Raw genomic sequence first — 22,803 nt, 5'->3', positions numbered from 1 at the left:
GAAAAGAGCCCCAGGTCCCAAATTCAAGTCTGCTGGAGGCCTGAAACCCCTTTGACAACTCGAGAGGAAAGCAGAGTTCCATTCCTCCACACATATCCAGACCTGACTCCATGTTTGAAACGGCATACACAGTCCGAGACCCACGTAAGAACAGGAGAGGAAACCTGATGTTCCAGACTCAACTCGAGATGAGGCCCTCTTCCATTGCACCAAACCCAGTGGAATCCCAACAGACCCCTCCCAACTCCACAGTATTCCTGACTTCCCATAGGCACCCTGAGAAGCTCCCTAGGTTACCATCACAAGTTGAGGGAACCCAAGGTTTCTTGCCGCAATTCGATGAAGACCTCAAGATTCCACCTTCAATGTGTCTTGATGCCCAATTCCACTGTCATGACTCGAGAACAATGCCGCCCTCTGAGTCACAAATCAAATGGAGACTGGACAACCCTGGGGCTACACGAGAGGCTCCCTGAGTTCCTCATCTTAATTTGAGAGAAACACCACATGTCTCACCACAGCTGAAGAAAAACAACCAGCTTCCCCCATCATCGTGAGATGAGGCCCTTCTTTTCCTGCAGTGCCTAGAGAGCAATCCCGAGTCCTCTCTCAAAACTCCACAGGAGGCTTGACTCCTTTTAGGCCACTCAATGGGCTCCAAGAGATAACCCCTCGCAACTCGAGAGGAGCGTGGAGTTCTTTATTCCACTCGAGACGAGGCCTGACTCGCCGGGTGAACCTTGAATTCAACCTGAGATCCCTGTCACCACTAGAGAGGAAAAAGGAGTTTCTGGACCCAAGCCGAGATGAGGTCTATTTGCCCTGTATTGACTCGAGAGCAATCCACAGCTCCCCCTCGCAACTCGAATGGAGACTGGACATCCCTGAGGCCACACAAGAGGCTCCCGGGGTTACACATCGTAACTCAGGAATCCCGCCCCAACTCGAGGAAAATCACGAGGTTCCCTAGTCATCGCGAGATGATGCCCTTTCCCAATGCAGCGTCTCTAGATAAATCCCACGTTCCCTCTTGAAAATCGAAATGGTATTTGACACTTTTGAATCAACTCAAAAAGTTCCCCGACATACCATTCTCCCTCGAGAGTAACACCGAGTTTCCCGGCACAACTTAATCTGAGCCCCTTCTTCTCTCCTGATCTCGACATGAGGGTCGAGTCCTCTGCTTTGTTTGGAAAGGGATCCCGACCTTCCCGTCGCACCTCAGGAAGAGGCCGGTCTCATATTGAAACGCGAGAGGAAGACTCGTGGGTCATGCCACATTCCTAAAGACACCGATTTCCCCATCCACTCAAGATAAGTCCCGATGCCCGGGCACCTATTCGAATGTAACGCTGAGGATGAAGTCACAACATGAAGGGGCACTGACACCCAAGTTGCATCGTCCCGAAAAAGCTGCAGGTTCTAAATACAACTCGACAAGTGGCCTGTCACCCCGTGATCAACTCCAGAGGCAAGTGGAACTCCATTCCTTAACACAAAACGAGGCCTGACTCTCCTGTTCCAACTCTGCAGAGACTGTGCGATAAAAGTAAGAAATGCAGAGGAACCCTGATGTTCCCCCGTCAGTCGAGATGAGGCCCTATTCAACCCTGCAGCGATGCACAAGGAATCCAGAGAAGCCCGTCGCAATGCCTAAGGAGATCTGACTTCCCTCAGGAGACACGAGTGGTCCCCCAGGTCGACTCACAACTCGAGAGAAACCCTCAGCTCCCAGCCCCAACTACACACTAAGTAAGAAATTCTCCCCTCCTCCTTGAGGAGTCCCTTTTACACTGCAGCGTTTCCGGAGAAAGCCCACGTTTCCCTTGGAACTCGAAAGGGTCTTTGGCACACTTTACCAAAAATGAAAGCAGAGTTCCATGCCTCCACACACGTCGAGACCTGACTCCCTGTTTGAAATGGCATACACAGCCCGAAAGCCACATCAGAACAGGTGAGGAATAATGATTTTCCCCCATCAACTCAAGATGAGGCCCTCTTCCATTGCACCAAACCCAGTGGAGTACCGAGAGGCCCCTCCCAACACCACAGTATTCCTGATTTCCCATAGGCACCCTGAGAAGCCCCCTGAGGTCACTGTCACAAGTCTAGGGAACCCAGGATTTCCTGCTACAACTCGAAAAAGACCTCAAGATCCTTCTTCAATGCGTCTTGAGGCCCGATTTCCCTGCTGTGACTCAAGAGCAATGTCGTGCACCCTGTCGCAAGTGGAATGGAGACTGGACTTCCCTGGGGCCACACGAGAGGCTCCCTGAGGTCCCTGTTGTAACTCAAGAGAAACCCCACACTCGCACTGCAGCTCGAAAAAAACCACGATATTCGCCCATCATCGTGAGATGAGGCCCTTCTTTTCCTGCAGGGCATAGAGAGCAATCCTCAGTCCTCTTTCAAAACTCCACAGGAGGCTTGATATCCTTTAGGCCACTCAATGGGCTCCAAGAAATACCCGTCGCAACTCGAGGAGATCGGAGTTCTTTGCTTCCACTGGAGACGAGGACTGACTCCCTGAGTGAAGCCTGAATGCAACCCCGAGATCCCTGTCATCACTGGGAGGAACATGTAGTTTCTAGACACAACCCTATAGGAGGCCTATTTGCCCTGCAGTGTTTCGAGACCAATCCCCAGCTCCACCTCGAGAATCGAATGGAGATTGGACTTCCCTGGGGCAAAACATGAGGCTCCCGGAGTTCCCCATGAAACCTGTGAATCCCGCCGTGACTCGAGAAATACCACAAGGTTCTCCTGTTATCAGGAGATGAGGCCATTTCCCGCTGTAGAGTCTCAAGAGAAATCTCACGTTCCCTCTTGAAATTAGAAATGGTACTTGACACCCTTGATGCACCTCAAAAAGTTCCCCAACATACCAGTCTCTCTCGAGAGGAACACCGAGTTTCCCGGCACCACATAATCTGAGTCCCTTCTCCCCTCCTGGTCTCGACAAGAGGGTCGATTCCCCTGCTTTGTCTGGAAGGGGATCCCGACCTTCACGTCCCAACTCAGGAGAAGGCCGGTCTCACACTGAAACTCGAGAGGAAGCCTCTTGAGTCGTGCCACATTTCAAAAGACACCGATTTCCTCGTCCACTCAAGAAAGGTCATGATACCTGGGCACTTCTTCAAATGTAACCCTGAGGATGACCTCACAACACAAAGGTCACTGACACTCCAGTTGCATCGTCCGGAAAAAAAAGCAGGTTCCAAATACAACTCGACAAGTGTCCTGTCACCATGTAAAAAACTTGAGAGGCCAGCGGAGTTCCAACCTCACCACAGGACCAGGCCTGACTCTCCTGTTCCAACTCTTCAGAGACCCTGCAGTCCAAGTCAGAAATGGGGAGGAACACTGAGGTTCCCAACTCATCTCGAGATGAGGTCCTATTCATCCCTGCAGGGATGCACGAGGAATCCCGAGGTGGCCCTCACAAAGTCAAAGGAGATCTGACTTCCCTGAGGGAAAAAAAGAGGTACCTTAGGTCGACAGGCAACTCGAGAGGAACACTAAGCATCCTGCCACAACTCCACGCAAACAACGAAATTCTCGCCTGCACGCTTAAGGAGGCCCTTTTATGCTGCAGTGTTTCCAAACAAAGCCCACGTTTCCCTAGGAACTCGAAAGGGTCCTCGACACGCTTTACAAAACTCCTGAAGTTTCCCAAGATACCCGTCACCACTCGAGAAGAATGCTGCGTTTCCCACCACAAGTCAAGAAGGGCCCCGTTTTCCCCTCCTCAAGTCGAGATGAGGGTGGTTTGCCCTGCTTTGCGTGGAAAGGAATGCCAACGTCACCATCACACCTCGAGAGGAGGCTGGTATCTACTTGACACTGGAGGGGAACCCGGGGGCTTTGTCACAATTCGAAAGCCACTGATTTCCCCATCCACTCGAGATCAGGCCTGATTTACTTGCTCCGATTCAAATGTCAGCCGTGTCAACTCAAACATGAAGGAGTTCTGATGCCGTGGTTGTTAATCCGAAAAGAGCCCCAGGTCCCAAATTCAACTTGGCTGGAGGCCTGAAACCCCTTTGACAACTAAAGAGGAAAGCAGAGTTCCATGCCTTCACACACATAGAGACGCACCTCCCTGTTTGAAAAGGCATGCACAGCCCGAGGCCCACATCAAAACAGGAGAGGAAACCTGAGGTTCCTGCCTAAACTCGAAATGAGGCGCTCTTCTATTGCACCAATCAGAGTGGAGTCCGAGAGGCCCCTCCCAAGTCCACAGTATTCCTGATTTCCAATAGGCACAATGAGAAGCTACCTGAGGTCACCGTCACAAGTCGAGGAAACCCAGGTTTTCCTGCCGCAACTTGAGAAAGACCTCGAAATTCCCCCTTCAACTCGTCTTGAGGCCAGTTTCCCCTGCAGTGATTCAAGAGCAATCCCCAGCTCCCCCTCTCAACTCGAATGGAGACTGGAATTTCCTGGGGCAACACGAGAGGCTCTCTGAGTTCCCTGTCATAACTGGAGGAAAACCCCACACGTTGAGCCACAGCTCGAAAAATACCCACGAAATTCGCCCGTCATAGCGAGATGAGGCCTTCTTTTCCTGCAGGGCCTAGAGCGCAATCCCGAGTCCTCTCTGAAAACTCCACAGGAGGCTTGACAACATTTAGGCCACTCTATGGGCTCCAAGAGACACCCATCGCAATGGGACAAGAGAGCAGAATTCTTTGCTTCCACTCGAGACGAGGTCTGACTCCCCGGGTGAATCTTGAATGTAACACTGAGATCCCTGTTGCCATTGGAGAGGAACACGGATTTTCTAAACAAAAGCCTAGATGAGGTTTATTTGCCGTGCAGTGACTGGAGAGCAATCCCCAGCTCCCCCTAGCAACTTGAATGGAGATTGGACATCCTTGGGGCAACAGGAGAGGCTCCCTGAGTTCCCTGTCATAACTCGAGAATCCCGCCACAACTTGAGAAAACCACGAGGTTCCCCCATCATCGTGAGATGAGGCCTCTTCTCGCTGCAGTGTCTGAAGAGAAATCCCACTTTCCCTCTTGAAATTCGAAATGGTACTTGACACCCTTGATGCAACACAAAAAGTCCCCCAACATACCTGTCTCACTCGAGAGGAACACAGCATTTCCCGGGACCACTTAATCTGAACCACTTCTCCCCTCCTGATCTTGACACGAGGGTCGATTCCCCTGCTTTGTCTGGAAAGGGATCTTGACCTTCCTGTCACAACTAAGGAGGAGGCCAGTCTCACAAAAAAAAATTCGAGAGGCAGCCTCGTGGTTCGTGCCACATTCCAAAAGACACCGATTTCCCTGTCCACTATTGATAAGAAACCGATGCCCGGACAGCTCTTTGAATGTAACCCTGTGGATGAAGTCACAACACGAAGGGGCACCGACACCCCAGTTGCATCGTCTGGAAAAACCCGCAGGTTCCCAATACAACTCAACAAGTGGGTTGTCACCCAGTGAACAACTCGAGAGGCAAGTGGAGTTTCATTCCTCAACAAAAGACGAGGCCTGACTCTCCGGTTCCAACTCTGCAGAGACCCTGCGTTTCAAGTCAGAAATGGAGAGGAACCCTGAGGTTCTCATCTTAAGTCCAGATGAAGCCATCTTCCATTGCACCAAACCCAGTGGAGTCGCGAGAGGCAACTCCCAACTCCACAGTATCCCTGACTTCTCATAGCCACCCTGAGAAGTTCCCTGAGGTCACAAGCACAAGTCGAGGGAACCCAGGGTTTTCTGGCGCAACTCAAGAAAGACCTCGAGATTCCTACTTCAATGCCTCTTGAGGCCCGATTCCACTACCGTGACTCGAGAGCAATGCCGCGCTCCCCCTCACGACTCGAATGGAGACTGGATTTCCCTGGTGCCACACGACAGGCTCCCGGAGTTCTCCTTCATAACTCGTGAGAAACCAAACACTTGCAGAGCAGCTCGAAAAATTACCATGAGATTAATCCACTTTCATGAGATGAGGCCCCTCTTTTCCTGAAGGGCCTAGAGAGCAATCCCCAGTCCTTTCTCAAAACTCCACAGGAGGCTTGTCACCCTTTAGGCCACTGTATGGGCTCCAAGAGATACCCGTCGCAATTGGAGAAGAGAGTGGAATTCTTTGCTTCCACTCGAGACGAGGCCTGAATCCCCGGGTGAACCTTCAATGTAACACTGAGATCCCAGTTGCAATTGGAGAGGAACACAGATTTTCTGGACAAAAGCCTAGATGAGGTCTATTTGCCGTGCAGTGACTCGAGAGCAATCCCCTGCTCTCCCTCACAACTCGAATGGAGATTGGACTTTCCTGGGTTAACACGAGAGGCATCCTGAGTTCCCTGTCGTAACTCAATAATCCCACTGCAACTCGAGAAACACCACAAGGTTCGCCCGTCATCGCGAGATGAAGCCCTTTCCTGCTGAAGCATCTCAAGAGAAATCCCACACTCCCTCTTGAAATTCAAAACAGTACTTGACACCCATGAACCAATTCAAAAAGTTCCCTGACAAACCGGTCTCACTCGAGAGAAACACCTATTTTCCCAGCACCACTTAATCTGAGCCCCTTCTCCCATCCTGATCTCGAAATGAGGGTCGATTCCCCTGCTGTGTCTGGAAAGGGTTCCTGACCTTCCTGTTGCACCTCAGGAAGAGGCTGGTCTTACAAAGAAATTCGAGGTAGCCTCGTGGTTCAGGCCATATTCCAAAAGACACAGGTTTCCCCCTCCACTCTTGATAACCCGATGCCCAGATACCTCTTGGAATGTAACCCTGTGGAAGAGGTCACAACACAAGGGGCACTGACACCCCAGTTGCATCCTCCGGAAAAAACCGCAAGTTCCAAATACAACTCGACAATTGGCCTGTCACCCTTGCACAACTTGAGAGGCAAGCGGAGTTCCATTCTTCAAAACAAGACGAGGCCTGACTCTCCTGTCCCAACTCTGCAGGGACCCTGAGACCCGAGTCAGAAATGAAGAGGAACCGCCTCAACTCGAGATGAGGCCCTCTTCCATTCCACCAAACCCAGTGGCGTCCCCAGAAGGCCCTCCCAACTCTACAGTATTCCTGACTTCTCAAAGGCACCCTGAGAAGCTCCCTGATGTCACCAGCACAAGTGGAGGGAACCCAGGGTTTCCTGCCACAACTCGAGAATGACCTTGAGATTACTTCTTCAACGCGTCTTGAGGCCAGATTCCGGTACCGTGACTCGAGAGCAATGCCACGCTCCCCCTCACATCTCTAATGGAGACTGGATTTCCTTGGTGCCACACGAGAGGCTCCCTGAGTTCTCCGTTGTACCTCGTGAGAAACCACACACTTGCACAGCAGCTCGAAAACAAAACAAAACAAAACAAAACACGAGATTCCTCCCCTTTCATGAGATGAGGCCCTTCTTTTCCTGCAGGGCCTAGAGAGCAATCTCGAGGCCTCTCTCAAATCTCCATAGGAGGCTTGACTCCCTTTAGGCCACTCTATGAGCTCCAAGAGATACCCGTCACAACTGGAGACGAGAGCAGAATTCTTTGCTTCCTCTTGAGACGAGGCCTGACTCCCCGGGTGAACCTCGAATGTAACACCAAGATCCCTGTTGCCATTGGAGAGGAAAACGGATTTTCTGGACAAAAGCCTAGATGAGGTCTATTTGCCCTGCAGTGACACGAGAACAATCCCCAGCTTCCATTGCAACTCGAATGGAGATTGGATTTCCCTGGGCCAACACGAGAGGCATCCTGAGTTCCCTGTTGTTAAGTCGAGAATCCCGTCGCAACTCAAGAAAAACCACGAGGTTCCCCCATCATCGTGAGGTGAAGCCTTTTCCCGCTGCAGCCTCTCAAGAGGAATCCGACGTTCCCTATTGAAATTCAAAACGGTACTTGACACCTTTTATTCAACCCAAAAAGTTCCCGGATATACCGGGCTCACTTGACAGGAACATGGAGTTTCCCGGTACCACTTAATCTGAGCCCCTTCTCCCCTCCTGATCTCAACATGAGGGTCTATTCCTCTGCTGTGTCTGGAAAGGGATCCTGACCTTCCAGTCGCACCTCAGGAGGAGGCTGGTCTCACAAAGTAATTCGAAAGGTAGCCTCATAGGTCGTGCCACATTCCAATAGACACCGATTTCCCCATTCACTCTTGATAAGAACCCGATGCCCGGGCACCTCTTCAAATGTAACTCTGTGGATGAAGTCACAAAAGGAAGGGGCACTGACACCCCAGTTGCATCGTCCAGAAACAGCCGCAGGTTCCAAATACAACTCTACATGGGCCTGTCATCCCGTGAACAACTGTAGAGTCCAGCAGAGTTCCAACCTCATCACAAGACGAGGCCTGACTCTCCTGTTCCAACTTTGCAGAGACCCTGCAATCCAAGTCAGAAATGGAGAGGAAGACTGAGGTTCCCACCTTATCTCGAGATGAGGCTCTATTCATCCTTTCAGCGATGCATGAGGAATCCTGAGGTGGCGCTCGCAATGCCAAAGAAGATCTGAGTTCCCTGAGGAAACACAAGCGGTCCCCCAGATCGACAAGCAACACAAAAGGAATTCTAATCTTCCCACCACAACTCCACGCAAACTACGAAATTCTCGCCTGCATGCTTGAGGAGGCCCTTTTACACTGCAACGTTTCCAGAGAAAGCCCATGTTTCCCTTGGAACCCGAAAGGGTCCTAGACATGCATTACAAAACTCCAGAAGTTTCCCGAGATACTCGTCCCCACTCAAGAGGAACGCTGAAATTTCTGTCACAAGTCAAGAAGTGCACTGTTTTCCCCACTTCAAATTGAGATGATGGTCGATTGCCCTGCTTTGACTGGAAAGGAATGTCGACGTCCTATCGTACCCCAAGAGGAGGCTGCTATCTACTTGAACTGGAGGGGAACACGGAGGCTGTGTCACAATTCGAAAGTCACTGATTTCCCCATCCACTCGAGGTCAGGCCTGATTTCCTTGCACTGATTTGAATGTCAGCCGAGAATCCACTCAGAACACAAAGGAGTTCTGATGCCCTGGTTGTTAATACGAAAAGAGCCCCAGATCCCAAATTTAACTCGGCTGGAGGCCTGAAACCTCTTTGAAAACTCGAGAGAAAAGCAGAGTTCCATGCCTTCACACACATCGACACCTACCTTTCTGTTTGAAACGGCAAACACAGCCCGATTCCCACATCAAAAACAGGAGAGGAAACCTGAGGTTTTCGCCTCAACTCAAGATGAGGTGCTCTTCCATTGCACCAAACCCAGTGCAGTCCGAGAGGCCCATTTCAAATTCACAGTCCTCCTGACTTCCGATAGGCACAATGAGAAGCTCCCTGAGGTCACCGTCACAAGTTGAGGAAACCCAGGGTTTCCTGCCACAACTCAAGAAAGATCTTGAGATTCCCCCATCATCGCGAGATGGGGCCCTTCTTTCCTGCAGGGCCTAGAGAGCAATCCCGAGTCCTCTCTAAAAACTCCTCAGGAGGCTTGACTCCCTTTAGGCCACTAAGTGGGCTCCAAGAGATACCTGTCGCGACTCGAGACGAGAGCGGAGTTCTTTGCTTCCACTCGAGACAAGGCCTGACTCCCTGGGTGAGTCTGGAATGAAACCCCAAGATGCCTATCACCCCTGGAGAGGAACATTAGTTTCTGGACACAAGCCTAGATGAGTTTTATTTGTCCTGCAGTGACTCGAGAGCAATCCCCAGCTCTCCCTCACAACTCGAATGGAAGATTGGAGTTCCCTGGGCCAAGACAAGAGGCATCCTGAGTTCCCTGTCATAACTCGATAATCCCACCGGAATTCGAGAAAAACCATGAGGTTCACCTGTAATCGCAAGACGAAGCCCTTTCCCACTACAGCATCTCAAGAGAAGTCCCACGTTCTGTCTTGAAGTTCAAAACGGTACTTTACAGCCTTGATGCGACCCCAAAAGTTCCCCGACATAGCAGTCTCACTCAAGAGGAACACCGAGGTTCCCAGCACCACAGCATCTGAGCCCCTTCTCCCCTCCTGATCTCGACAGGAGGGTCGAGTCCCCTGCTTTGTCTGGAAGGGAATCCCGACCTTCCCGTCACATCTCAGGATGAGGCTGGTCTCTCGAAGAAATTCGAGTCATAGCCTAGTGGGTGGTGCCACATTCTGAAAGACCCCAATCTCCTGGTCTGCTCTTGAATAGAAGCCAATGCCCAGACTCCTCGTTGAATGCAAATTTGTGGATGAAGTCAACACGAAGGGGCACTGACACCCCAGTGCATCATCTGGAAAAATCCGAAGGTTCCAAATACAGCTCAACAAGTGGACTGTCACCCCGTGAACAACTCGAGAGGCAAGCGGAGTTTCATTCCCCAACATAAGATGAGTCCTGACTGTCCTGTTCCAACACTGCAGGGACTCTGAGATCGAAGTCAGAAATGGAGAAGTACCCTGAGGTTCCTGCCTCAACTGGAGATGAGGCCCTCTTCCATTGCACCAAACCCAGTGGAATTCCGAGAGGCCCCTCCCAACTCCACAGTATCCCTAACTTCTCAGAGGCACCCAGAGAAGCTCCCTGAGGTAACCGGCACAAGTCGAGGGAACCCAGGGTTTCCTGCCTCAACACAAGAAAAAACTAGAGAGACCTTCTTCAACGCGATTCCCCTATCATGACTCCAGAGCAATGCCACGCACCCCCTCGCAACTTGAATGGAGACCTGACTTTCCTGGGGCCACACGAGAGGCTCCCTGAGTTACTTGTCGTACCTCGTGAGAAAACCCACACTGGCGCCACAGCTCGAGAAAAACCACGAGATTCCCCCGTGATCGTGGGATGAGGCCCTTCTTTTCTCGCAGGGCCTAGAGAGCAATCCCGAGTCCTCTCTCAAAACTCCACAGGAGGCTTGACTCCCTTTAGGCCACCCAGTGGGCTCCAAGAGATACCCATCGCGATCAAGAGGAGAGCGGGGTTCTTTGCTTCCACTCGAGACGAGGCCTGGGTCCCCGGGTGAGTCTGCAATGCAACCCCGAGATCCCTGTCACCCCTGGAGAGGAACATTATTTTCTGAACACAAGCCTAGATGAGGTCTTTTTGCACTGCAGTGACTCGAAAGCAATCCGGAGCTCTCCCTCACAATTTGAATGGAAGTTTGGACTTCCCTGGACCAACTCGAGAGGCATCCTGAGTTCTCCGTCATAACTCGAGAATCCCGCCGCAACTCGAGAAAAACCATGAGGTTTCCCCGTCATCACAAGACGAAGCCCTTTCCCACTACAGCATCACAAGAGAAGTCCCACGTTCTGTCTTGAAGGTCAAAAGGGTACTTGAAACCCTTGATGTGACCATAAAAGTTCCTAAAGGTCTCTCTGGAGAGGAACACTGAGGTTCCTGGCACCACTTCATCTGAGCCACTCCTTCCCTTCTGATATCGACATGTGGGTCGATTCCCCTAGTTTTTCTGGAATGGGATCCCGGACTTCCCATCGCAACTAAGGAGGAGGCCGGTCTCACAAAAAAATTCGAGAGGCAGCCTCATGGTTCCTGCCACATTCCGAAAGACACCAATTTCCCTGTCCACTCTTTATAAGAAATAGATGCCCGGACACCTTTTTGAATGTAACCCTGTGGATGAAGTCACAACACGAAGGGGCACCGACACCCCAGTTGCATCATCTGGAAAAACCCGCAGGTTCCCAATACAACTCAACAAGTGGGTTGTCACCCAGTGAACAACCCGAGAGGCAAGCGGAGTTCCATTCCTCAACAAAAGATGAGGCCTGACTCTCCCGTTCCAACTCTGGAGAGACCTTGCGTTTCAAGTCAGAAATGGAGAGGAATCCTGAGGTTCTCACCTTAAGTCGAGATGAACCCATCTTCCATTGCACCAAACCCAGTGGAGTCCCGAGAGGCACCTCCCAACTCCAGAGTATCCTTGACTTCTCATAGCCACCCTGAAAAGTTCCCTGAGGTCACCAGCACAAGTCGAGGGAACCCAGGGTTTTCTGGCGCAACTCAAGAAAGACCTCGAGATTCCTACTTCAATGCCTCTTGAGGTCCAATTCCACTACCGTGACTCGAGAGCAATGCCGCACTCCCCCTCGCACCTCGAATGGAGACTGGATTTCCCTGGCGCCACACGACAGGCTTCTGGAGTTCTCCGTCATAACTCGTGAGAAACCAAACACTTGCAGAGCAGCTCGAAAAATTACCATGAGATTAATCCACTTTCGTGAGATGAGGCCCCTCTTTTCCCGAAGGGCCTAGAGAGCAATCCCCAGTCCTTTCTCAAAACTCCACAGGAGGCTTGACACCCTTTAGACCACTGTATGGGCTCCAAGAGATACGCGTTGCAATTGGAGAAGAGAGTGGAATTCTTTGCTTCCACTCGGGATGAGGCCTGACTCCCCGGGTGAACCTTGAATGTAACACCGAGATCCCAGTTGCAATTGGAGAGGAACACAGATTTTCTGGACAAAAGCCTAGATGAGGTCTATTTGCCCTGCAGAGACTCGAGAGCAATCCCCTGCTCTCCCTCACAACTCGAATGGAGATTGGACTTCCCTGGGCTAACACGAGAGGCGTCCTGAGCTCCCCGTCATAACTCGAGAATCCCGCTGCAGCTCGAGAAACACCACAAGGTTCGCCCGTCATTGAGTGATGAAGCCCTTTCCTGCTGCAGCCTCTCAAGAGAAATCCCACATTCCCTCCTGAAATTCAAAACAGTACTTGACACCCTTGATCCAATTCAAAAAGTTCCCTGACAAACCGGTCTCACTCGAGAGAAACACCGATTTTCCCGGCAGCACTTAATTGGAGCCCTTTCTCCAGTCCTGATCTTGAAATGAGGGTTGATTCCTCTGCTGTGTTTGGAAAGGGACCCCAACCTTCCTGTTGCACCTCAGGAAGAGGCCGGTCTCACAATGAAATTCAAGGTAGCTTCGTGGGTCAGGCCACTTTCTGAAAGACACCGTTTTCCCCCTCCACTCTTGATAAGAACCCAATGTCCAGATACCTCTTTGAATGTAACCCTGTGGATGAGGTCACAACACAAGGGGCACTGACACCCCAGTTGCATCGTCCAGAAAAACCCACAAGTTCCAAATACAACTTGACAAGTGGCCTGTCACCCCGTGAACAACTCGAGAGGCAAGAGGAGTTCCTTTCTTCAACACAAGATGAGGCCTGACTCTCCTGTTCCCACTTTGCAGAGACTCTGCGAATGAAGTCAGAAATGGAGAGGAACCCTGAGTTTCCCGCCTCAACTCGAGATGAGGCCCTCTTCCATTCCACCAAACTCAGTGGCGTCCCAAGAAGGCACTCCCAAATCTACAGTATTCCTGACTTCTCAGAGGCACCCTGAGAAGCTCACTGAGGTCACCAGCACAAGTGGAGGGAACCAAGGTTTCCTAGTGCAACTCAAGAAAGACCTCGAGATTCCCCCGTCTTCGAGAGATGGGGCCCTTCTTTTCCCACAGGGCCTAGATAGCAATCCTGAGACCACTCTCAAAACTCCCCAGGGGGCTTGACTCCCTTTAGGCCACTGAGTGGGCTCCAAGAGACTCCCGTCGCAAATCAAGAGGAGAGCGGATTTCTTTGCTTCCATTCGAGACGAGTCCTGACATCCTGGGTGAGTCTGCAATGCAACCCCGAGATCCCTGTCGTCCCTGAAGAGGAACATCAGTTTCTGGACACAAGCCTAGATGAGGTCTATTTGCCCTGCAGTGCCTCGAGAGCAATCCCCAGCTCTCCCTCGCAACTTGAATGACAGGTTGGACTTCCCTGGGCCAACACAAGAGGCATCCTGACATCCCCGTCCTAATTCCAGAATCTCGCCGCAATTCGAGAAAAACCACAAGGTTCCCCCGTCATCGCAAGATGAAGCCCTTTCCACTAAAGCGTCTCAAGAGAAATCCTTCGTTCCATCCTGAAGTTAAAAATGGTACTTAACACCCTTGATGCGACCCAAAAAATTCCCCGACATACCGGTCTGACTCGAGAGAAACACCGAGGTTCCCAGCACCACTTCATCTGAGCCACTTCTCCCCTCCTGATCTTGACATGAGTGTCGACTCCCCTGATTTGTTTGGAAGGGGATCCCGACCTTCCCGTCGCACCTCAGGATGAGGCCGGTCTCACGAAGAAATTCCAGACATAGAGTTGTGGGTGGTGCCACATTCCGAAAGACTCCAATTTCCCGGGCTGCTCTTGATAAGAACCCAATGCCCAGACACCTCTTCGAATGTAACCCTGTGAATGAGGTCACAACAAGAAGGGGCACTGACACCCCAGTGCATCGTCCAGAAAAACCCGCAGGTTCCAAATACAGCTCGACAAGTTGCCTGTCACCCCGTGAACAACTCAAGAGGCAAGCGGAGTTCCATTCCCCAACACAAGACGAGGCCTGACTGTCCTGTTTCAACACTGCAGGGACCCTGCGATCGAGGTCAGAAATGGAGTAGGTCTCTGAGTTTCCTACCTCAACTCGAGATGAGGCCCTCTTCCATTGCACCAAACCCAGTGGAGTCCCGAGAGGCCCCTCCCAACTCCATAGTATCCCTGACTTCTCAGAGGCACCCAGAGAAGCTCCCTGAGGTCACCAGCACAAGTCGAGGGAACTCAGGGTATCCTGCCGCAACGCGAGAAAGAACTCGAGAGTCCTTTTTCAATGCATCTTGAGGCCTGATTCCCCTACCATGACTCTAGAGCAATGCCGCAATCCCCCTCGCAACTCGAATGGAGACCTGACTTCCCTGGCACCACACGATAGGCTCCCTGAGTTCCACGTCGTACCTCGCGAGAAACCCCACACTGGCGCCGCAGCTTGAGAAAAACCACGAGATTCCCCCGTGATCGCGAGATGGGACCCTTTTTTTCCAGCAGGGACTAAAGAACAATCCCGAGTCCCCTCTCAAAACTCTACAAGAGGCTTGCCTCCCTTTAGGCCACTCAGTGGGCTCCAAGAGATACCCGTCGCGACTCGAGAGGAGAGCGGAATACTTTGCTTCCATTGGAGACAGGGCCTGACTCCCCCGGTGAGTCTACAATGCAACCCCGAGATCCCTGTCGCCCCTGGAGAGGAATATTAGCTTCTGCACACAAGCCTATATGAGGGCTATTTGCCATGCAGTGATCGGGAGCAACCCCCAGCTCTCCCTCACAACTCGAATGGAAGATTGGACTTCCATGGGCCAACACGAGAGGCATCACGAGTTCCCCTTCATAACTCGAGAATCCTGGCACAACTCGAGAAAAACCACGAGGCTCCCCCGTCATCGCAAGATGAAGCCCTTTCCTGCTACAGTGTCTCAAGAGAAGTCCCACGTTCCGTCTTGAAGTTCGAAAAGGTACTTGGCACCCTTGATGTGACCCAAAAAATTCCCCAACATACCGGTCTCACTCGAGAAGAACACCGAGGTTCCTGGCACCACTTCATCTGAGCCCCTTCTCCTCTCCTGATCTCGACAGGAGGGTCAATTCCCCTGCTTTGTCTGGAAGGGGATCCCGACCTTCCCGTCGCACCTCAAGATGAGGCCAGTCTCATGAAGAAATTCGAGACGTAGAGTCATGGGTGGTGCCACATTCCCAAAGACCCCAATTTCCCGGTCCGCTCTTGATAAGAACCCGATGCCTGGACACCTCTTCGAATGCAATCCTGTGAATGAAGTCACAATACAAAGGGTCACTGACACCCCAGTGCTTCCACCAAAAAAAACCGCAGATTCCAAATACAGCTCAACAAGTAGCCTGTCACCCCGTGAACAACTCGAGAGGCAAGCGGAGTTCCATTCCTCAACACAAGACGAGGCCTGACTCTCCTGTTCCAACTCTGCAGGGACCCTGGGATTGAAATAAAAAATGGAGAGGAAACCTGAGGTTCCTCCCTCAACTCGATATGAGGCCCTCTTCCATTGCACCAAACCATTGGAGTCCAGAGAGGCCCCTCCCAACTCCACAGTATCCCTGACGTCTCAGAGGCACCCTGAGAAGCTCCCTGTAGTCACCCGCACAAGTCGAGGGAACCCAGGATTTCCTGCCGCATGTAGAGAAAGACCTCGAGATTCCTTCTTCAAAGCGTCTTGAGGCTCGATTCACCTATCATGACTCGAGACCAATGCTGTGCTCCCCCTCGCAACTCGAATGGAAATCTGACTTCCCTGGCGCCACCCGAAAGGCTCCCTGAGTTCCCCGTTGTACTTCGTGAGAAAACCCACACTGGTGCCGCAGCTTGAGAAAAACCCCGAGATGCCTCCGAGATGTCATCCCGAGATGAAGCCTTTCTTTTCCTGCAGCGCTTAGAGAGCAATCCCGAGTCCTCTCTCCAAACTCCACAGGAGGCTTGCCTCCCTTTAGCCCACTCAGTGTGGTACAAGAGATACCCTTCACGACTCGAGAGGAGAGCGGAGTTCTTTGCTTACATTCGAGACGAGGCCTGACTCCCCGGGTGAGTCTGCAATGCAACCCCAAAATCCCTGTCGCCCCTGGAGAGGAACATTAGTTTCTGGACACAAGCCTAAATGAGGTTTTTTCGCCCTGCAGTGACTCGAGAGCATTCCCCAGATCTCCCTCGCAACTCGAATGGAAGATTGAACTTCCCTGGGCCAACATGAGAGGCATCCTTTGTTTCCCATCATAACTCGAGAATCCCGCCGCAACTCGGGAAAAATCACGAGGTTCCCCCTACATCGCAAGATGAAGCCCTTTCCCGCTACAGCATCTCAAGAGAAGTTCCACGTTCTGTCTTGAAGTTTGAAATGGGTAATTGACACCCTTAATGCGGCCAAAAAAGTTCCCTGACATACCGGTATCACTCGAGAGGAAAACTGAGGTTTCTGGCACCACTTCATCTGAGCCCCTTCTCCCCTCCTGATCTCGACATGAGAGTCAATTCCCCTGCTTTGTCTGGAAGGGGATCCCGACCTTCCTGTCGCACCTCAGGATGAGGCTGGTCTCACGAAGAAATTCGAGATGTAGCCTCGTGTGTTGTGCCACATTCCGAAAGACCTTGATTTCCTGGTCCGCTCTTTATAAGAACCCGATGCCCAGACACCTCTTCGAATGTAACCCTGTAGGTGAAGTCACAACACGTAGGGGCACTGACAGCCCAATGCATCATCAAGAAAAATCCCCAGGTTTCCAGTACACCTCAACAAGTGGCCTGTCACCCTGTGAACAACTCGAGAGGCAAGCGGAGTTCCATTCCTCAACACAAGATGAGGCCTGCATCTCCTGTTCCAACTCTGCAGAGACCCTGCGATCCAAGTCAGAAATGGAGAGGAACACTGAGGTTCCTGCCTAAACTCGAGATGAGGCCCTCTTCCATTGCACCAAACCCAGTGGTGTCCTGAAAGGCCCCTCCTGCCAGGGTCAGCCCCAGCTGATCCAGGTTATTCGAAGGGGAGATGGCATCAGTGACTATTTAAATATTCATCAAAGATATAAAGTGTAATAGAATGAGGATAGTTCAGTAGGATAATTCTGTGGAGAAAAGAGGCTGAGTAGCTTGGTTTATGCGGGAGACCAATAAAACCTCAAGACAAGAAGCTTGCACCACTTACATAGGCCACAGTACTCCTTCCATTCTCCCACAGGAGAGGAGACACTGAGGACTCCCAGGTCGGATCTTAGAAGCCCAGGCATAATTAGTAAGCATGGCGGGAAGAAGTTAGAAGTTAGTCTCCAGATGGAGACGCAGCCAGAATTTGAGAGAGAAAGAGACATGGGGAGACCAGTCTTTTGAGGAACTTATCCCAATTCTTTATTTTCCAGGGTCTGTTTTTATACACTGAGGTGTTATACAAAAGTCACCCGGGGACAGCATTACTTTTATCAAAGTCAGGTGCTTCTTACAAATGTATACAGAGGTCTTAGGGGTGTTACATCATCTTCTGGCCAGGGGGGCCTGCTGACAGTTTATGACCCTCTCCTTGTGACAGTGGTCAGTCAACACTTATTTCTCCAGGGGTGATTATTCTTAAAACAGACGTCACTCAAATAAAGTTACATTCCTATAGGGTGAGGGTGTAGTGGATTTTAGTTAAGGAAAGAATTTACTTGGCCTAAGGTCTAACGTGATTTATATCAAAGGTTAATACTTATTTCTTTTATATATTCATTAATGTGTATAAGGGCAGGGGATGTGGAGACTTAGCAGCAAACATTGGCTCTACCAATGAGAAAACTTTCAACAATACAATTTCTAATCAGCCCACTATACTTATACTAATACTTTTCTAACTTCTCTAAAGAACCTGTTTTTAGAAAGTCTAAATCATGTCGTGCCTCACACGGTTGGGAGGCTGTGAGCAATCACATGTGGCCAGATAAGCCTGTCAGGCAGGCTAGAGAACCTTCAGAGGAGTTTGTAGATTGAAACACTCCTGTCATGCCCAGGAATTATTATTAACTGGAGTTCTAAGTTAACTCCTTCTCCGAAAGAGGTGGTGGGGGACAGCACCCGTAAAGTCAGAGGTGTAGGTGAGAGCACAAAGTAGTGAAGTAGGCAGGCTCTGGTTATGGGGGTAGATGCTTGAGGATTTCCAGGGGGACTCCTGAGGCTCGATCCCGCCTTTGCGTATGTCGAGCCTCCTTTCTCATGACCTTTGCCATGGGTGGAGTGCCTCACACCGGCCCCCAACATCTCCCCCATTTTTATTTCTTAAAACAGCCAGATGCAGCTCAGTCGCAAGCTTCCCTATGCTCTGCCGAAGAATCCTGACAATACAAGGAAGAATGATTATGAGAAGTAGGATTAGAGCACCAACGACAGCATAACTAGGGATATTAAACAGAATATTTTTTCCATAAATAAAGTTAGAGAAGGTGTGAAAAAAGTCATTAGCTGCTCCAGCGGCAGTAAAATCCAGTCAAGAGTGTTCCAAGGTCTGTATTTGATTATGAAGTTTCCCTAAGTCCAGGCCAATATCAGAACTATTCCAAACACCTGGGATATGATTTTTAATCTTTTCCCATTCATAATCTGTCTCGTTTACCTTTAAAGATGCCACACATATTCACCAGTAATCAGCATGGCATGTCAAAGCTATCTTCACCTTTAAAGCCTGTAACTCAGTCCCAATATGCATAATTGCCTCTTCTAAGGCATCTACTCTCATCTCTAATTTCCTATCTATAGCTTCCTGAGTTGCTAGAGTTAAAGAAACATTTTTAGACATGGTATCAACATATTGGGCAGTATGCACTTGTTGAGTCAATGATATTGCTGCCGAAGTAACAGAAGTAATTGCGGTTATTAAAGCTGATATTCCTAAAATAAGTAAGCCCACAAACCATCGTGATCACATTAAATCCTGAAGTTGCTGTAACACAGTAAGAACATAGCTATCATATAGGCACCATAAGATAGGTTGGGCGTTGTAACACCACAAAGGAGCAAACTTTACATTGAGGGTTTAAACAAGATGAAAGCATACATTGTTCGCAAGTTACTATATTAGGTCCACCTGAATAATTCATACGTATATTGAGTTTCTTGGAGACATTAGTAAAAAGAAAAACATAAGGCGAGGATAGACAAGCTAAAAGAGAATAAGTAGAATTATTTTCTGGTTGAAGTTCACGCTGCAGCAGCCCTGTCAGTCTCGCCGGGATCTCAATGTTTATCTTGCCTCCCCTGCTGGCCGGCGCCGCCCCTGCTCCCTCGCTGAACTGGCCTCGGGCTCAGCGCCCACTAAGCAAGCACAGACAGACGCTGGCAGGGCTACCAGCTGCAAGCTCTGTGCTCTGGGCCCCTGGCAGCCAGGCTGGTCCGTCCCACAGCTCCCGACCCATGGCTGTTCCGTGCGGCAGTGGTGGCAGGGGCAGAGGAGTGCCCCTCCTCTTCTGTGATAGAAGCAATGGGGGAGCCGGATGTCTGGGGGACTGCAACATGGTGAATCATCCCGTCCAGGATCTAAATTGGAGAATCTGCATCCTGTGGAAAAATACAAGCACATCCTTGACCGCTAGTTAATAATGGGTCAGGACCCTTCCATTGTCTGGAGAGGTGGTCCTTCCATTTTACCAAGGGCTTTGTATTTGTTGTTCTGGATGAATCAGCATTTAGGTTATTTATTACAAAGAGAGTATGTTGGAAGATCTGATGGAGGGAACTATACTTAAATTCCCCTTCCTTTAATTTTTTGAATTTGTATTTTTAATGTCTAGTGTGCTCCATCTACTATAGCTTGTCTCTGGGGATAATAAGGGATACCCGTGTTATGTTTTATTTGAAATTTTATACAAAATTTTTGGTATCTGGAATAGGGAACTGTTTGTATCTAACAGGGAAAATAACTGGGTGTCTAGATATAAAATTTAACAAAACATTGGAAGGTAAATGATGCAAAAATTTTGACCAAAATAGTTTTCTATAGCAATTTGACAATTTTCATCAAACATTAGAAGAGCATCAAGTTGTTCCTTATTATATGGAATTATAATTTTTGATGACTCTTTACCAAATAATTCAATGTTCTGCTTTTTTCCTTTAATATCAAAGTAGCTATCAATCCTGGATAAGAAGCCACTACCTTTTTAGTTTGAGCCGGAAAATGGACCCACTCTAGCAGGCCATTTTGTCATAAAACCAATTTTTTGTCTGGCTACCCCAATTACACCTACGGGGGTTTTATGGCAAAGGAATTGTCAAGCAGTTGTCAATTTAGTTTTTAAAATTTACCTTTTAACAACATAAATTTAAGGATATGTTAATTTAGGTCTAATGTTTAGTTTAGGTCTTTGCATAAATTTAAATAATAAATGTATAACCTCCTTATCTCATTTTGGTATACAGATATACCTAAATGCAAAATGTATTTATATATGTATTTATATATGGCAACAAGTATAAACTTATTGACATATATATGAATCAATATACTTGAATTAATCTTTATAATTAATATATTAATTAATATATATTACATCAATACAACACGTACACAACTAATACCAACCAACACAAACCAATGTACTGTAATAATACATGTCACACATATATAATATAATTATACAGTATATAGAACTTATGTCATCACAGCACATCAATCTATACCAATTAATATCAGCCACACACACATTATATTACTGCAATATATATTTAATTATACAGTATATATACAATATGTATATATAGTATGCATATTAATTTATATACAAATTAATTAAGTATAGATTTATAAATAGAATTAGGTATACCTTTATTATATTTTATTTATACCCATACTGAATTAGGCAAACTGTAATTAGGCAAATTTATTTATATTATGTATTTATAACGATATATAAAGTATTGTTAATTGTACCATCTGTTGATAACTAAGAAATTGAGAAAACCCTTCTCTGAGTATCTCCTATTTGAGACAGCACGTCCCTCCCCCATAGGGTAAAGGGGTGCATAGGAACTACATAGAGTTCGAAAGTTTCACAGGTATCCTCAAACTGCCAATCTAACATTTTTGTAACTTTCAACTACTGTGGGGGCTTAAGGGCAAATGAAACAAAAATTTAACCCCTGAAATCTATGAGGGCAACTTGCCAATCATCATTATTTTGTAAAACACTTGCAGTTGATCTGGAATTACTGTATTTGCTACCTCTTTGGTAAAAAGTTCCACACTTCTTTTTTCCTCCTCTTATAATTACTTGTGCCACCAAGCTGGGATAAGATAAAACTATTTTTTTTAGGGTCACTGGTAGATGGAACCAATGGGCCTTTTTGTCACAAGCACCCTGTAGGTATATGTTTTGTGGCAAGAATAATTTAATCTCATCTTTTGGTAATATTAATCCTAATTAACTGATCATTTAAAGTCTCATCTACTGTAACAAGAGCTGACTCTGTCTCATTTAGTCAACTTTCTCTTAGAACTGGAATTAGGATCGCTTTTTAAGCAATCAAACAAAGGCTTTAAATCTGCAGTAGTCAGTTTTAAATGTGGGTATATCCAATTAATGTCCCCTAATAATTTTTGGAAATCATTTAAAGTTAGTAAACAATCTCTCTGCAGCCTTAAAGGGGCATTATCAATTTTCAAAACTTTTGGCAGACCTAAATATGAGAAGCAAGTAAAGAGGTGTTGCACAACATCTTTATAAGCTTCTCCAGTTATCGTTTTGTAACCTAAATCTGGTCTATAGCTTTTTAAATAACAAACAACCATCTAATCTTTGCTTGAATACCTCCAGCAACGGGGAACTCACTACTCTTCAAAGTTTTAAACTTTCCCTTACCTTTTTTCTCTACAGCATTCCCACCCCGCATACCACTTTCTCTAATCTCACCAACTCATCTGGGCCAGGAACTGGGCCAGTCTTTCCCAGTAATGTTAAGAGACATCTGTTCTTGTGTCTAATAGCCCTGACATTTTATTTTCTTGAATTAAAAAAAAAAATTAAAGGCCTAGAAGCTGTAATTTCTTGCACCCAAAAGGCTATATCACTAAATCCAAATGCTCTGTGGCTCCTAGCCTGAGAAGTCAAGAGTTTTACTGTCTGATACTAAGGTAAAAAGCAAAAGCTGTGTTACTCTTTGACCTTTATTAATTTGCACAGTTTTGGTAGGCGGTGATATCAAGACTTTAATTTCTCCAATATAATCAGAATCTACTACACCATGCACCACCGAAATTTTTCTTTTTTTCTTTTTCTTTTCTTTCTTTCTTTCTTTCTTTTTTTTTTCCTTTTTTCTTTTTTTTTTTTTTTTAAGAAAGCGAGCTACACCCTAGCACAAGTCCTACAATGCCCTCAGGTAGGGGGCCAGCCACTCCTGTTGGAGTTGGAGTAACCGGCTCGTCAGAGGTTAATATTGTTGCCAAATCCTCTTACCGTTCCGCTTTTCTCTTAGCCTGGGTGAGACCCCCCTGAAGGG

General features: G+C 48.4%; 1 pseudogene; it reads left to right on the top strand.

Annotated features, from left to right (window-relative positions):
- Positions 1–22,803, top strand: part of LOC129641792 (endogenous retrovirus group K member 19 Env polyprotein-like) — a 206,925-nt pseudogene that overhangs the window by 71,390 nt on the left and 112,732 nt on the right.

Source organism: Bubalus kerabau, chromosome 1 (assembly GCF_029407905.1).
Source record: "Bubalus kerabau isolate K-KA32 ecotype Philippines breed swamp buffalo chromosome 1, PCC_UOA_SB_1v2, whole genome shotgun sequence".
NCBI classification, from domain to species: domain Eukaryota; kingdom Metazoa; phylum Chordata; class Mammalia; order Artiodactyla; family Bovidae; genus Bubalus; species Bubalus kerabau.
This window is presented reverse-complemented; position numbering and strand designations above follow the sequence as displayed.